Source organism: Lathyrus oleraceus, chromosome 7 (genome assembly GCF_024323335.1).
Source record: "Lathyrus oleraceus cultivar Zhongwan6 chromosome 7, CAAS_Psat_ZW6_1.0, whole genome shotgun sequence".
In the NCBI taxonomy this organism is placed as follows: Eukaryota; Viridiplantae; Streptophyta; class Magnoliopsida; order Fabales; family Fabaceae; genus Lathyrus; species Lathyrus oleraceus.
Window position 1 is genome coordinate 269459026 of NC_066585.1, and position 18993 is coordinate 269478018.

At 37.8% G+C, this 18993-nt stretch overlaps 1 pseudogene; it reads left to right on the forward strand.

The window, feature by feature from the left end:
- The first annotated feature begins 617 nt into the window (after positions 1–617).
- LOC127108736 (uncharacterized) lies at positions 618–717 on the forward strand (annotated as a pseudogene).
- Positions 718–18993: the final 18276 nt, after the last annotated feature.

Here is an 18993-nt window from a genome sequence, read left to right on the forward strand (position 1 = left end):
GTTGGGAAGCTATAAAGTTTTCCATCATGATTTCCAGGTTGGATTTCCTAGGGGCGTTATTGTTAGGCATGGATGGGTTCGGTTTCTGATATCCCGGAGGTATAGCTGGGGCTTGATTTGGAGACTGTCCAGGCGCGTACAAAGCATTATTACTCTTGTATGAAAAGTTTGGATGGTTCTTCCAATTTGAGTTATAGGTATTCGAGTAAGGGCTTCCTTGAGCATAGTTTACTTGCTCTGCTTGGATTCCTGTCAAGAGTTGACAATCCGTAGGAGTGTGACCTTGGATTCCACAGACCTCACAATTCTGAGTTATAGCAACCACGGCGGTTGGAGGCGATACATTTAAACTTTCAATTTTCTGGACCAGAGCATCCACTTTTGCATTAACGTGATCAAGGTTACTTATCTCGTACATGCCAGTTTTCGTTTGAGGCTTTTCCACCGTTATTCGTTCGGTTCCCCACTGATAGTGGTTTTGGGCCATGCTTTCGATAAGCTGGTAGGCATCAGCATAAGGTTTGTTCATTAGTGCACCACCTGCAGCAGCGTCTATTGTTAACCTTGTGTTGTACAAGAGACCATTATAAAATGTGTGAATTACCAACCAGTCTTCCAAACCATGGTGTGGGCAAAGTCTCATCATGTCTTTGTATCTTTCCCATGCTTCGAAAAGAGACTCGTTATCTTTCTGTTTAAATCCGTTTATCTGGGCTCTTAACATAGCTGTTTTGCTTGGCGGAAAGTATCGGGCAAGAAAAACTTTCTTCAACTCGTTCCAGGTGGTGACAGAGTTTGAAGGGAGAGACTGAAGCCATCTTCGAGCGCTATCTCTTAATGAGAAAGGAAAAAGACGAAGTCGAATTGCTTCCGAAGTGACACCATTAGCTTTAACAGTATCAGCGTATTGGACAAATACGGATAAATGAAGGTTTGGATCCTCGGTAGGATTTCCAGAGAATTGGTTCTGTTGCACAGCCTGCAACAGCGAAGGTTTAAGTTCGAAGTTGTTTGCTTCGATTGCGGGCGGAGCAATACTTGAATGCGGCTCATCTTGAGATGGAGCGGCGTAATCTCTAAGAGCACGAGCTGGTTCTGCCATCTCGGGTATCGAAGGAAAAAGGTTTTTGAAATCAGGAAGTTCTACAGGAGGGAGATTGTTTGCAGCACGATATTCCCGAATTCGTCGTAGGACTCGGAGATATAGTTCGATATCGTTGATTCGTAAATAGAGCGGTTCGCCTTGTGAGCGAGTGCGTGGCATACAAATCAACGAAAGAAAGAATAGAAGAAAAAGAAACCTTAGTCTCTACAGCGTAACGGAAGAGTTACGATATCGACTAAATAAAAGTCCCCGGCAACGGCGCCAAAAACTTGATCGCGACTTTATGAGTCGAATTTGGGGTACAAACTGCAAGTGCACAGTTCTATCGCGTAGTTTTAAAAGATATCGATCCCACAGGGACTTATGAATCGATATACCGTTATCTAAGGTTACTTCGTAAAGCTAAGGTGAACAATGTTTGATTGTTTGGGGGAAAGCTAAAAACTAAACTAAGATCTAGATTAAATATTAATAAAGCGGATATCGGTATGTAGTTCGTCGTAATTAGGGAATCAATTCTTTGTCGGTTTCTTGGTTTTAAAATGAATCTTTTCAGTCGACTCTATTGATTAAAAGTTTTATCTCAAACTCTCGCTCTGTTGAATAAACCATGATTTTATGTTAATGTAGCTGTCACTTATAATTAAGTCAAAAAACCATTTTTTGGAAGCAATACAGTCCATAGAAACTCTTTTCAAGAAAACACTGACCGTTTAAACACCCTTATCTCAAACTCTCGCTCTGTTGACTTAGGTTATATAATTAAATTCGAATGCTTAACTCTCGTCCTCACATTCAATCTTTAAAAATACTTTTTGGAAAAGATCAGAATTTAATTAACTCTAAAACTTGCTCTCGCCCTGATCTAGAATTAATGTCTAATTTACACTGTCCAGTTAAAACCTCAAACTCTCGCTCTATTGATTTTAACTTCTTTATGTCTTTTACTTTCGCAAAAACCTTTGTTATTAAACCTGTAAATTGAGACCGTAAAAAAGAGTGATTTTAATTTTAAACTTAATTTAACTGACTTAGTCTTGATTCCTTATTCCGCTTACTTTACATACCGATATCTAAGCGAATTAGCCAGACATGCTAAACAAACTAAAATACTTATCATGCATAAACAGACTCATCCCAGGCAGATAATATAAATAAATAATAAAACAAAGCATTAATTAATAATTTAAGAACCTGAATGAGTTAAGCAATAGTCTTGAACACTCTACCACAAGCCGGTAGGATTTGCTCTCGAATTCTTCAATCAATCAGAAAAATAAAACGAAGGAATAAAAAAAACTAGACTCTAACGTAAGGTTAGGTCCGGTAAAAGGTACACAATAGTTTCCGGTGTAGAAACTATTGTGCGAAAATTAATTGAAAGCTAGAAAAGAAAATAGAATTGCAAAAAGGTAAAACAATAAAAATTCTGCAAAGTAATACTATAAAAATATAAGCCTAAACTGCTGGAAGAAGAAAAAAATGCGAAAACGGCAAAAGGCGTGGAAAATCTCCGAACCGAGAGCTTTCCCAATTAGCTGCTATTTATACTGCTACTTGTGTAACTGCTTTCCAAGGGTTTCCGTATACACGGTCTTTTCGTTCCGAGGGTCAAGCGTGGGAATAGCTTTCAACGTGGTCAGTTGCGTTCCTAGTGCCAAAAATATAGGGGAATGGTGTGACGTCCGTCACACCATGTGTGACGCTCGTCACAGGAGTGTGCTTAGTGTGAGGCTCGTCACAACCTTTGTGACGCCCGTCACAGGCACAACGTGCACTTTCTTTGGGCTGGGCTTGGTCTTTGTTATTTGTTTCCTTTTTATTCCTTTTTTACACCTCCTTTTCTTCCCCTTTTCACTTTTGCTTCAAAATGGATACCTGACATAAATAGAAAGGAAATACGCATAATATCTGATAAAATGAGATAAATTAAAGCAAATGATAATATAATCTAATTGAATTAAGTCCTAAAATGTGATATAATTTCATGTTATCACATGCAACCATCAACAACAATCCACAATGGACATATGCTCACACTCTAAGCCATAAACAGTCCATCCACAATTGCATACATAACAGATACATTCACAGCATATTTATCACATAATCATATTCATATCATGCCAAATAATAAATCACAGTATTAGCACACTCTACTAATACCTATACTGCTCAAAACAACGGGAAATGATCCCTACTATATCAAACCCCAATATAGGCCAAACGTCAGATATGTACACAATATTTGAATATCAATTTTCCACTTTCCAACAGTGTTAACCGGTTAACGCCCTGGGTTAACCGGTTAACGCAACACAGAACACGCTTCCTGGCACATTTTAACAGTGTTAACCGGTTAACGCCCTGGGTTAACCGGTTAACGCAAGACAGACAGCAATTTCTCATAATTCATAATAGTGTTAACCGGTTAACACCCTGGGTTAACCGGTTAACGCAAGACAGAAAGCTGTTCCTGCGCTAACACGAACAGAATGCAGAATCCCCCGCATTTTCGCCGTCGGAGGACTTCCGGACCTCCGATTTCAATTCCGTAAAAAGCTACACGTCCAGAAATTTACGATTCACCCACATATAGATTCAATTACAGTTTTAACATAACTTATTCATCATCATTTACAACATTCCTCATCCCAATTAGGGTCAATTCAACGGCTTATTACTACCCATTACATGTTAACCCATAATACCCATTAAACGACGATAAACCCCCTTTACCTGAGTTAATCCGGCAATCCTTCTTTGACCTTCAACAATCGTGAATTCTCCTCTTGAGCCCTAGCCTCTTCTTCTCCCTTTCTCAGTTCTTCTCTTTCTCTCAATGTTGCGTGTTCTCTGTTTTCACGTGAAAACCCTTTTTACCAAATGGGACCTTTATATATATTCCAACTTTATTATTCCAATAATAATAATCCAATAATATTCCAATTATTTAATTAAATTAATAAATATTCTATTAACTTAAATTAAATAATTATCATATTTTATCGGGGTGTTACAACTCTCCCCCACTAAAAGAGTTTTCGTCCTCGAAAACATACCTCAAGCGAATAACTCCGGATAAGACTCCTTCATCTGACTCTCAAGTTCCCAAGTCACATTGCCACCTGCTGGTCCTCCCCAAGCTACCTTTACCAAAGCAATCTCTTTACCCCGCAGCTGCTTCAACTCTCGATCCTCGATCCTCATAGGTGATGTTTCAACAGTCAGGTTATCTCTCACCTGTACATCATCTACTTGGACCACATGCGACGGATCAGGAATGTACCTCCTCAACTGAGACACATGAAAAACCTCATTCAAATTCGCAAGTGACGGCGGTAAAGCGATACGATAGGCTACCTCCCCTATCCTCTCTAAAATCTGATAAGGACCAATAAATCGAGGTGTCAACTTCTTCGACTTCAAAGCTCGACCAACCCCAGTTACCGGAGTAACACGAAGAAACACATGATCTCCCTCTTGAAACTCAAGTGACTTCCTCCTCTTGTCGTGATAACTCTTCTGACGACTCTGAGCAATCCTCATCTTCTCCTGAATCATCTTAATCTTTTCCGTAGTTTGTTGAACAATCTCCGGTCCAACCACAGCACTCTCACCGGACTCATACCAACATAAAGGTGTCCGACATCTCCTACCATACAAAGCTTCAAACGGTGCCATACCAATGCTCGAATGAAAACTATTGTTGTAGGTAAACTCAATCAAAGGTAAATAACAATCCCAAGCACCTCCCTTTTCCAAAACACAAGCCCTCAAAAGATCCTCCAGTGACTGAATCGTCCTCTCAGTCTGACCATCAGTCTGCGGATGATATGCGGAACTCAATCTCAGCTTAGTTCCCAAAGCCCTCTGCAAACCTTCCCAGAACTTCGATGTAAATCTAGGATCTCTGTCCGAAACAATACTCGACGGAATACCATGCAAACTTACAATTTTCTCAATATACAACTCAACTAATCTCTCTAACGGATAATCCATTCTGATCGGAATGAAATGAGCCGATTTTATCAATCTGTCAACAATCACCCAAATAGCTTCAAAATTCTTAATTGTCCTCGGTAACCCAGAAACAAAATCCATACTGATACTATCCCACTTCCACTCTGGAATAGCCAACGGTTGCATTAGCCCAGACGGCTTCTGATGCTCAATCTTTGACTTCTGACAAGTCAAACAGGAATAAACAAAACTCGCAATTTCTCTTTTCATTCCCGGCCACCAAAATAACTTTTTCAAATCATGATACATCTTCGTAGCCCCAGGATGAATACTCAGGCCACTACGATGTCCTTCCTCAAGAATACTCTTCTTAAGTTCGGTAACATCCGGAATACACACCCGATTACCAAATTTCAAAACACCATTCTCATCAACTCTGAATTCACCACCTTGACCTTGATTCACTAGAGTCAACTTATCAACCAAAAGCACATCGGATTTCTGACCCTCTCTAATCTCATCCAGAATACCACTCGTTAACTTCAACATTCCCAATTTAACACTATTGTGAGTACTCTCACACACCAAACTCAAGTCTCTAAACTGCTCAACTAAATCCAATTCCTTAACCATTAACATAGACATATGCAATGATTTCCGACTCAATGCATCAGCCACTACGTTTGCTTTACCCGGATGGTAATTCAAACCAAAGTCATAATCCTTCAGAAACTCTAACCATCTCCTCTGTCTCATATTCAGCTCTTTCTGATCAAACAAATACTTTAAACTCTTATGGTCACTGAAAACCTCAAATCTTGACCCGTACAAGTAATGCCTCCATAACTTCAGAACAAATACCACAACTGCCAACTCTAAATCGTGTGTCGGATAGTTCCCCTCATGAACCTTCAGTTGTCTCGAAGCATAAGCTACAACCTGCTTATTCTGCATCAAAACACCACCCAAACCCAACAAGGAAGCATCACAGTAAACCTCAAATGGTTCTGACGGACTTGGTAATATCAGAATAGGAGCAGTAGTTAACCTTCTCTTTAACTCTTGGAAACCTTCTTCACATTTTGAGTCCCAAACAAACGCTTGCCCCTTTCTAATCAACATCGTTAACGGTAATGCCAACTTAGAAAATCCCTCAATGAATTTCCTATAATAACCTGCAAGTCCAAGAAAACTCCTTATCTCAGAAACTGACTTCGGAGCTTCCCACTTAGATACCGCTTCTATCTTAGAAGGATCAACAGCAATACCACCTCTTGAAACCACATGACCAAGAAAACTAACCTCTTCTAACCAAAATTCACACTTGGACAGTTTAGCAAATAACTTCTTTTCTCGTAGAACTCCTAAAACCACTCTCAAATGTTCAGCATGCTCTTCTTCAGATTTCGAATACACTAAAATATCGTCAATAAACACCACAACAAACTTGTCTAGGTACGGATGGAAAATCCTATTCATATACTCCATAAATACCCCAGGCGCATTAGTCACACCAAAAGGCATTACAGAATACTCATAATGTCCATACCTTGTTCTGAAAGCAGTCTTCTGAATATCCTCAGTTTTCACACGTATCTGATGATACCCCGATCTCAAATCTATTTTGCTGAACACACTCGCACCAACCAACTGATCCATCAAATCATCAATCCTCGGCAAAGGATACCGATTCTTGATCGTCACTTTATTCAGTTGCCTGTAGTCCACACACAACCTCATAGTACCTTCTTTCTTCTTAACCAATAACACTGGTGCACCCCACGATGACACACTCGGACGAATAAATTTCTTATCCAACAGATCTTCCAGCTGACTCTTCAATTCAGTTAACTCAACAGCAGACATACGGTACGAAGCCATCAATATCGGCCTAGTACCAGGTACTAAATCAATCGAGAACTCAACTTCACGCTCTGGCGGTAATTCATTCACTTCTTCAGGAAACACATCAGGAAACTCACACACCACGGCTAGATCGCAAATCACCCGTTTATCTTTAGCCTCCAAAGTCACTAACAACATAAACAACTCTGCCCCATCTGCTACTGCCTCATTCACCTGCCTTGCTGATAGAAACAAACTCTTTCCTTCCTCAATCTCAGGAAAAATCACAGTCTTATCAAAACAGTTGATATAAACTCGGTTAAACACCAACCAGTTCATACCCAGGATAACATCAATCTGCACTAGTGGAAGACACACGAGGTCCATCCCAAAGTCTCTACCAAAAATACTCAAAGGATAATTTAAACAAACTGAAGTAGTAGTCACTGAACCCTTCGCAGGAGTATCAATCACCATACTCCCATGCATCTCAGATATCTCTAATTTAAGTTTCACAGCACAATCCAAAGATATAAAGGAATGAGTCGCACCTGTGTCAATAATAGCTACAAGAGGAGAGCCATTAATATAACATGTACCTCGGATCAAACGATCATCTGCAGAAGTCTCAGAACCCGATAAAGCAAAGACCTTGCCTCCCGACTGGTTCTCTTTCTTCGGCTTAGTACACTGTGGACTGATATGACCCACCTCTCCACAGTTGAAACAAGTCATAGTCTTCAACCGGCACTCTGCAGCCAAGTGACCACCTTTGCCACACTTGTAACACTTCTTCTCAGTACTGGTACACTCATGTATACGATGTCCAGCCTGACCACATCTGTAACACTTAGCAGGGGCACTGGAGTCTCCCCCACTAGGTCTCCTCATCCCACTCTGTCTTTGGAAACCTTTGCCAGCTGCATACGGCTTCCCACGATCATTCTGATTCTTGCCTTTCCTATCAACCCTCTGCTGATAGCTCTCCGTTCTGGCCTTGGTATCCTGTTCAAAAATCCTGCAACAATCAACCAAGTCAGAAAACACTCTGATCCGCTGATACCCAATAGCCTGCTTGATCTCGGGACGTAACCCGTTCTCAAACTTCACACATTTTGAAAATTCCCCAGTAGCCTCATCATAGGGAGTGTAATACTTCGACAGCTCTGTGAACTTAGCAGCATACTCAGTAACAGACCGGTTGCCCTGCTTCAATTCTAAGAACTCTATCTCTTTCTTTCCTCTGACATCCTCTGGAAAGTACTTCCTCAGGAATCTCTCTCTGAACACCGCCCAAGTGATCTCAGCACTCCCAGCAGCTTCCAACTCAGTGCGGGCAACAACCCACCAATCATCTGCTTCCTCTGACAGCATATGCGTACCGAACCTGACCTTCTGGTTATCGGCACACTCAGTCACTCGGAAGATCCTCTCGATCTCCTTCAACCACTTCTGAGCACCATCTGGATCGTATGCTCCCTTGAACATTGGAGGATTATTCTTCTGGAACTCACTCAGTTGACGAGCAGCTCCCAGTCCAACAACATTCGGATTTCCTCCAAGTACTCCAGCTAGCATACCCAGAGCCTCAGCAATCGCAGCATCGTCTCTACCTCTTCCAGCCATCTCTATTCTGAAAGCCCAACAAGCTAAAACAATAAGTACTGATAGGGTTACACAACACCTATCACATACAGGAAAACAGAATAATTACGACTCGACTCGACCGACTATGCTCTGATACCACTAATGTAACACCCTTCTAAAATACCCCAAATATTTAATTAATTCAACATAATATAAATCAGAGTAGATATGCAATTAAGGGTGTCACACTTGACACTTCACACCATTCCTCAAAATAGTTTGTCATGCTCATTTATTACTCAAAATAAAATATTGCACAAATCGCAGCGGATATGCAAACCATGTAACACATTACATGTAAAATTATTCAACAACCAATCGAAAACAAGGTAAAACATCCCGTCCCGATGTTACATCTACCAGAGCATGACCCACTAAGGAACTACACTAGACTTCAAGCACTAGCTTCTACTCAATCACTGCTCGTTACCTGAAACACAGTTGTAAGGGTGAGTTCCTCAATCGATATAATAAGCATTATAAAATATCATGTAATGCTAAGTAAATTAACACATTTCAACACCCTAATCATATCACACATTCAGCAACAGCAACATCAACTCAAATCATAATCATACTCAACTCAACACAAAACACACGTATAATATTGGAATACATCCATTCATATTATACGCCATACATACATTATGCAATGAGACTCCATGCATGCGGTACCGACTATTCGTGAACGCATAGTTCAACCTCACCGATCAAACCCAGATACGGCTACCAAGCTCACTAGTCCCACTCATTTGAGACCTAGTGACTCACTCACTAATTCCTCACCATGGGAATTAGCTACCACCCCAAGGGCTATGCTATGCACGCTAAATCACCTAGAATGCAAACATCAACAACAATCCACAATAACTCACTCACTAATTCCTCACCATGGGAATTAGCTACCACCATAAAGGCCATACTATGCACGCTAAATCACCTAGCATGCAACCATCAACAACAATCCACAATGGACATATGCTCACACTCTAAGCCATAAACAGTCCATCCACAATTGCATACATAACAGATACATTCACAACATATTTATCACAGAATCATATTCATATCATGCCAAATAATAAATCACAGTATTAGCACACTCTACTAATACCTATACTGCTCAAAACAACGGGAAATGATCCCTACTATATCATACCCCAATATAGGCCAAACGTCAGATATGTACACAATATTTGAATATCAATTTTCCACTTTCCAACAGTGTTAACCGGTTAACGCCCTGGGTTAACCGGTTAACGCAACACAGAACACGCTTCCTGGCACATTTTAACAGTGTTAACCGGTTAACGCCCTGGGTTAACCGGTTAACGCAAGACAGACAGCAATTTCTCATAATTCATAACAGTGTTAACCGGTTAACACCCTGGGTTAACCGGTTAACGCAAGACAGAAAGTTGTTCCTGCGCTAACACGAACAGAATGCAGAATCCCCCGCATTTTCGCCGTCGGAGGACTTCCGGACCTCCGATTTCAATTCCGTAAAAAGCTACACGTCCAGAAATTTACGATTCACCCACATATAGATTCAATTACAGTTTTAACATAACTTATTCATCATCATTTACATCATTCCTCATCCCAATTAGGGTCAATTCAACGGCTTATTACTACCCATTACATGTTAACCCATAATACCCATTAAACGACGATAAACCCTTTTTACCTGAGTTAATCCGGCAATCCTTCTTTGACCTTCAACAATCGTGAATTCTCCTCTTGAGCCCTAGCCTCTTCTTCTCCCTTTCTCAGTTCTTCTCTTTCTCTCACTGTTGCGTGTTCTCTGTTTTCACGTGAAAACCCTTTTTACCAAATGGGACCTTTATATATATTCCAACTTTATTATTCCAATAATAATAATCCAATAATATTCCAATTATTTAATTAAATTAATAAATATTCTATTAACTTAAATTAAATAATTATCATATTTTATCGGGGTGTTACAGTGTGTATGCTCACCTATGCTCCATCAAGCTCACATCTAGGGTTTAAGACCCTCAATGCAAGGAGCACAATCAAGAATTGGTTTAAATTGGTTCTAAGCATCATATATGGATCCCCATGGTTTTCACATGTTATTTTGATCAAGAAATCATCAAGAGTTTGGAGTTTGTTTGCCTTGGAAACCCTAATTCATATGGGTATCTTGTGTGAATTCTTCAACAAGATTCTTTAATAATTGATCAAATATTTCAAGGTATACTTCACATTAAATAATATTACACATATATGATCCTCCATGCATCCCAAAAGTCAATAGAATATCAAGTTAGCAAGTTGGTTCATGGTGGTTGACCAAGGAAAGTCAACTGGTAAAAAATGGGGTTCCCTAGACCCTATCTCCTACAATTTTTGTCATATGAAAATTATTACAAGAGAAACGTTACTCAAAATTACATTACAAATAACTTTCATGTTGAAGTAAAGAGCTAGTTTTGCTTGGAAAGTCATTTTTTATGGTGAAAGATTATAAGTCATTTTGTCTGAACCCTAGTTTAGAAGTCAACTTCTCAAGACCATAACTTGCTCAATTCTTATAAGATGAAGGCCATTCAAATTCCAAGATAAAATTCAAGATGTCCACTTCAACTTTGATGTATGGAGTAGTTCAAATTCAACTTGTAAATACATGTGCCAAGAGGAAACATTATAGGTCATTTTGGGCTAATACCATTAAACAAGTGATTTTCCCCAACTTCTAAAATGCACAACTCCTTCATGACAAATCCAAATGAGGTCAAACTTGTTACCAAATTTAATAGGTTTGGAATATCTACAACTTTGATTAAGGAATGTTTCTCATTTGAAGTCCATAGAAAAAGTTATTCAAGGTGGAAGAAGTGAACATTTGACTTGGGACTTAGAAAATTTTCAAATATGTTTGATTTCCCAAACTTCCACCTAAAAATTCATCATGACCCAAGCTTCAAATGAAAAAGTGTTCAACATGAAAGTTGTTCCCCTTGATCCCACCTTCTCCAAAATTCCAAGATCATCTCATTTGGCCAAAGGATGAAGGACTTAAGCATGGGTGCAACATGAAGAACCATTTGGATGATTTCCACTTCCACTTTTCATACACGATTGCATGGCCTTATAACATGATTTCAGCATGATCCTCACTCATTTTTGGACCTGATGGCATCACTTGATGGGCCTATCACATGTCCATGCAAGCATGCAAGGTAATTTCTCAAAATTTGCCAAATTTGGAAGTGTGTGGAAACGAATCTCTTTGGCTATAAATAAGACCCTCATTGCTCAGAATTAAGGACCTCATGCCCAAGCTTTGAACCTGCAATCCCAAACCCTCACCATTGAAGGATAATCTTGAAGGTTTTCTTTAAAAATCGAGTTTCAAATCTCCATCTATTTTGAGATTGAAACTCCAAGAGTCCAAACCTTTTCTTGATCCTAATCACTTCCAACAAGCATCTGAAGCAAGACCAAGCATAATTGGAATCAAGATCGTGCCAATCTGAAGCTCAATTGTAGGTGAATTTTCAGAATTTTCTTATCTTTGATTCTCCCTCAACTCTTCACCATTCTTTGTGATCTTTGGTTATCTGAAGTCCTATCAATGTAGGCAAGAAGATTGAGTTACTTTGAGGTCAAATCGAAACAACTAAGTTCATGATCCTCAAAATTCAAATCCCTGTATCTTTTTATATACTTGGAATTGGAGAAAATTGAGGCTAGATTCGTGCTTCTGAGCATTTTTCCTTCAAATTAGTGTATTCACTTTTCATTTTTCATAAGGTTTTGGTTGGACCAGTCCGGTGGCCCTCACCGGAGAAGATGACCAATCCAGTGGTGCGCTAGATCAATCTAGGCCATCTGATCCATTTGAAATGTTTTAATCTCACGCGTCCAATCTGATTACCAAGCCTGCAGCGCATTGACTAAGGACTATCATGGATTGCGCGCGCTTGACCATCAGATATGCCACCTCAATTAATGAGGGAGATTTGATGGCCCTCTTTTTTTTTGATTTTTTGATTTTTGTGCTTAATCCATTTATTTTGATTAATTCATATTAATTTCATTTTTAATCCAAAAAATATGGGACTTTCACCAAAAATCTTTAAATATTTTCCTCTTTTATTTTCTGAATTAAAATTAATTTTTGGATTAATTTTGATATTTTTTATGAATTAATTATTTTTGTGCATATTTTTAATTGTTTAAAAATACTTCTGACTTTTCAAAAATTATGATTTTTTTTGTCTAAGGTCCTTTGACCTAGGATAAATCTATTGGCCATTTATTTGGTGTTTTGAAGAGGTTTTAGGTTTTGACCAAACCAAATTTAATCCAAATTTAATTTAAATACATTTTTAATTTGATTTTTAATTGATTAATTGTGTAGAAATTATGTTGAGCCATTTTTATTGACTTGTGATGTTTGTCTATGTGTTTGGGCCTTGGTCAAGGTTGATTTGACTTTTGTTGGGTTAAAATCATTGGATTTAAGGGATTGATAAAATATACATTTCATCTCCCAAAATGAATGAATGATTTTAATTTGATAAAATTCCTCCCATGACCAATTTGTGTTTCTCTCATTTCCCCTCCCTCTTCATCTTCAATCCCATTCTCTCTCATCCCTTCCATTGACCAATAAAATCTCAATATCCTAAGGCTTATTGGTTCATCAATAACTTTGTGTTAGATGAGCCGATACAAGTATGGATGAGATAGGTCCATCCTCTAATCTTTTTCTTTTTGTGTGTGGTATATTTTAGGAGTATGGTTCATTATACCATATCTCTAACATGCATTAACACCTAAATTTCTATTGTCCGACCTTAGATAGTTGTGACTTCTACATAAGTCCAATTACGATTGCTTAACATAAAGCTAAATTTTGACCCAAAGGCATAACATTCTAGTAAGTAAGATTGTAAGTCTCCCCCTTTCATGGTATTGTATGGAAACTTGGCCTTTTTTCCTTCCTTTGGAAGATGTCTTGGTTCAAGGATCCATGCTTGTGAATAGAGGGTTGAGTGTTCTCCAAAGAATGACTTAATCAATTGAAAAGCAAACTCCACTAACTCCTAATCAACTAACATTTGACTAACTTTTATTATACTTGATTCTATTTCCAAGTCATTTACTTTATGCAATTTAAATTCAAGCTATTTTACCATTTCATTTATCATTTACATATTATTTAACTTGTTTATTTTTGTATCATTTTCACTTTGCTCATTTGGGCCATATATTGTGATTGTATATATTTGTTTGTGTATTTTGTTTGTGTTTGTGGTCTTAGGATCTTAAAATACTTAATAAATAACAAAAACCCTAAAAAATGTTTGTGTGGACTGTTGGATTTAATCTGAGCTTTTGGACTTAGAATTAGGCAACCTTCCATATGCAAAAGGACTTGACCAATGCCAACATTTCTGAGACCAAGTTATTATGATTTGAGTTTTCATCTGATGCAAGTATTGAAATCTACATGAATTCATATGCTACATGGTCTTGATAAAACTGTTACTTTGAACTTGTGCCTAATGCCTTATTCTGAGCTAACCAAGGAGTATGTCATCTGATACATGAAAAGACAAAGAAAATTGTTAGATGTGAAGTTGCTTGCTTGGATGTGGCTATCTTTATTTGATGCCTTGCTCTTCATATTGCTAGTTGCTTGTTGATTTTGCTTGATTCAAAGTCCAAAGGGAAAATGGGTTTTCTATATGACACTCTTGTCTGTTGGATTGCATCCCATTGGTCAGATCTTTTCAACTTTTAACTTTTAATTTTATGCTTAGGAATAGTCTCTTCATCTCCTCCCACTTCTTAAATTTCAAAATCTCTCCCCCTTTTCAAAAACCTTATTTGCCTGTGATTTCAAAACTTAAACTATATTGCAAATTAGAAACTTTGGCCTTATGCCATTGCCTTTTAAACTCTTTTCTTAATCAAATTTGTAAATGAACTTAACCATATTGACTTAAAATTTCAAAAGATAAAAATAACTAACACTCATTCGAACTCTTTTGGGCCTTTGTGCCTCTTTTAAATTTAAATTTTGATTAAAAGCAATCCACTCATTTTGAAATTGATACCACGAACTACGAGGTTTTGATCCCTCATTTTCATGTTGGTACGTAAACACAAGTCCGAAGGTCTTGTCAAACACAAAAATATAATTAATGAATTCTTTTCTCATCCACACACTCTATTTATTGCAAACATATTTTATACCAAAACACACACACACATAAAAAAGGACTCCCTAGGAGTACCTATGACACTTTGGGTGCTAACACCTTCCCTCTGTGTAACCAACCCCCTTACCTGTAATCTCTGGAATTTTATTAGTTTTGATTTGAAAACTTCTTATCTTTGGGTTTTGTTCGTACTTTTCCCTTTTCCTTTGGAACCAATAAAAGCGCTGTGGCGACTCTGGTTTTATTGACGTTAAGTTTATCCATAACTTAATGGTCATGAATTTACCGCTACAGGTAGAATATCCCATTCCTAAAGGCTGTCTATTTTGACCCATGTTTACCCCAGAACCTGATCCATGCAACGGCGAAGTCATCACAGGTTCTGAAAATTCTGGAGGGGCGTTTTATAAGTTTGCCATCATCGTAGTTGGCATTTCGTAGAGTTGATCTCGACCACTTAACGACATCGAAAATCCAGGAGGCATAAAAGGTCTAAACACTGAAGTCCCTATTGGTGAGGGAGTTTGTGGAGGGCCCCTTGGCCCAATAAAATTTAGGATAGGCTTAGTGTGGGCAATCGAATGCGTAGGCATCGAACTTGCCATTGACGATATAGGTTCAGAAACGGTTGCTAGAAGCGTTGGTCCCCCCGTCGAAGGAACTGGAGGTGGTTCTCCACTATTAGTTGACATATTCTGAGGGTTCGCACTATTTGGTTGGTTTAAGTTTTCCATTCCCCTCGTGTATCTTCCCCTTTGTCTATCTTCATTTGTGGTGGTTACTTTACCACTTCTTGATAACATACAACGAACTTATAAAAAAGGAGAAAAATAATTGAACGACAAGAACTAACAAAATGAAGAAAATTTACTTCTTTTTTTCTCAAAATAGTTAGCATTGTCCCACTGGGCGTACCAATTTATTTACCGTGAAAGTTGATAAACAATCGCTGATCTTCCAAATTCAAATATTTTGGTTACTTATAGGATCAATCAAATTGATCCTAGGACATGTGCTAATTGTTTTTAGGATGAAGTCTGATGAATGATAAACACTTAGACAATGTTCATACTTAAAATAACTTGTTAAAGAATGTAAAGGAAAGATAACGCAAAGAAGACAAGGAAAGTGTTGGAAAGTAAATGACGATGAAGATAAATTTCTGAAAAGAAAAGATTGATTAAATTGCTTTAAATAAAAACATGGTGCAATATCAAACGTACATTTTTCTCAATTTACACTTTCTCTACACATGGATACTTTGGGCAAGTTGATAAATTTGTACACACTTGAACATCCCTGATCCTAACACTAAGACCTCCTATTTATATCAATCGAAATAACCGCTTCCAATGGCCTATTCACCAGATTGGGTCAAGTGGCACTCTGCATGTATGTAACTTCCCACTACGCCCCACGTATATCCTTAGTAGTTATATAAGAACAAAGAATTCCCTCCCTCATTTGAATTCAAATCCTTTGTCGAACTATCACCAATGACGCTTCTGTCGAAAACATCTCCAAACTGCTAGAAATATTTCTAAGTCCACACAATATCTTTACCCTTGCATCAAGGTATCTTCGACTGGAATTTCAAAATGTATAGGTTTATCGAAACATTCAATTTCTTCACAGGAAACTTTATTTCCTTAATTAATTCCCTTAATCCACATTAGGCGTCGAAATTGGGAGCTAACAATATGATCACCCATGTGCTTTGAAATGCAAGGAAGATCCAAATACACAAGTTTGTTCCAAGGGGTATGACCTAAAAGTCAACATTTTGAAGTCAAAGTTCCAAGGATCGCAACTCTTTCAATTCTCAACATTTTTGAATGCCCCTTTTTCATATGAATCTGCTCAACCTCCTATACAACTTCTCTTTACATGACAAGAGCCAACTATCTTGAGAGGATCATCAAAAGTTTGGAGACATTATAGGTCATTTGTGGACTTAGTGAAATTTGACCTATTTTCAAGTGATTTTTCCCCAACTTTCAAGGATCATAACTTCTTCAATTTCAACATATGGAGATGATTATTTTTGCACAATGTCATTTGTGATGCCATCTACAAGTTTTCTTCAAGGACCAAGGTCAAATTATGCTAGGAAGGCCATGGAATTCATTGGAACATTATAGATCATTTTCAGCCATGAAGCACTCAAATTTTTCTAAGTTATGTGACCAATATTTTATGCCAACTTCAACATGCCATAACTTTGTGCTCAAACATCCAAATGCAACCTTTCTTGGTACATTGTAAATTGACCATGATGTTAACACGTTGCAAAAAGAATGGGATCAAAAAACCTCTTGAGCAGGATGCCCCATTAAGTTAAACATGGTGACTTGTAATTGAAGAAATCACCATTGCCCAAAATTTGATCAGGACTAATCTTAATTCCAAGCCAAATTAGCAAGTGTTTTGGGCCTAAACATGTTTAAACAAGTCTCCAGAAGTTAATTGACACTTAAAACGCATCATTTGGCTGAGTTTTGATGAGTTTCAAGTCACACTTTTCACACACTTGGATCAAATTCGTTTTTCACGAATTCTGCATCATTCCACATGTATTTGGATCCAAATACATTCCTTATAAATAGAGGAAGTTATTGCCTTCATTTGCAAGCTTTTGGGAGCCAAGAAACTCCTGCTGCAACTTGAAATTTTTCCAAAAAATTCAACTATCGTGTTTTGAGTTTCAGCCTGTTTCAATCCCATTTCTTGATTCCATTAGCTCCATCGGCATCCTCTGAAACTTTTGCAACAATTCCCAAGCTCCAAACCTCCTGGAGCGCTCTATCCAGATCAAGCTTCATCAACTTCTGATAACCATCTGGATAAGGTAGTTCTGAGCATCATTTGAACTCAAACAAGTTACCACAATGTAGTCCTTCACTCTTTGATGCTTTCCCCTAACTTATCTGGTATTGATCGATCGTGTTCTTGCATAAATATAGGTTGTGATCTTTTTACCCCTAGCAATTGTATCTTTGTGGGTAGGGATTTTCTTCTCAAAATACTCCAACATCAATTCAATGGCGTGAGCAACACATGATGTCCAATACAACTGTGTTCTCTTTTGCATCAATAATTCCCCGTCTACTTTGTAATTTGCAGCATTGTCTGTAATAATCTGGACATCGTTTTCTTCCCCAACCTCTTCAATAATAGCACATGTCATCTTAAAAACTTTATTAATTATCTTGGTTAATTCAGATGCACCAACAAACTTTAAAAAACAGTTCATTTGGTATCATTCACCAAAAAATTCAGTATAGTTCTTCTCCACCTACCAGTCCAACCATTTGTCATTATGGTGCATCCTAACTACCTCCGAACAAACCTATGCCCCTCTAAATATTTCATAATATGACCATAATAATAATAATTTAAATACATCACTCTAATCTCATGATAAGTTGATGGCTTACATCCTATACCATATTTTAAAGCAAAATTCAAACATTTTTGAAATTCTTTAGACCTTGCAACATTAAATGGAATAGAATTATTGTAAATAAAAAGAGCAATATCCTTACATGCATCATACCACAAATTTTGCTTATAGTTATCGCTAATTGTGGTTTATTTTAGCCCTCTTTTGAACATATCCTTAGATTCTATCTCCCTCATACTTTTCCTTTTTCCACTTGAACAATCAGCAACTTCAAGATCGTTATTGGCGGCAACATTATCACCTTCAATGCTAATTTCTTATGACTTTTGCAACAACTTTTTTTGTAATTTATAAACCTTATCCAACATTGTACTCTTGATGTCATATGGGACAACTAAACTTGACTTAATATTATTTCTGGTTTCGGCCAAATGATGCTTCAAACGATAAACACCTACGGTAAATTCACCCTCATAGAATTTACACTTTACTCTTCTAGAATATGAATAATGTAAAACACATTATTCCCATGCTAGACCATTTTTCATTCAAAAGAGAGTTTTTTTGCCAAAGTAGGAGCAAACACACCACTTTCAGCTGTTGATGGAACATTCTATGACCCTTTATTGAAACCATTACCAAGGGCAAAAAGATCGAATAGTGGTAGGGAGAAAGATGAACACGAAATATAGATGAGAAAAACAACGATTATAATAGAGAGAGAAGAACATTGATGATAACAGAGGGAGAAGAACGAAGATGATAACATAGGGAGAAGAATGACGATGATGATAGAAAGCTGCAGAGATTTCTTGTTAAAAGTGGAG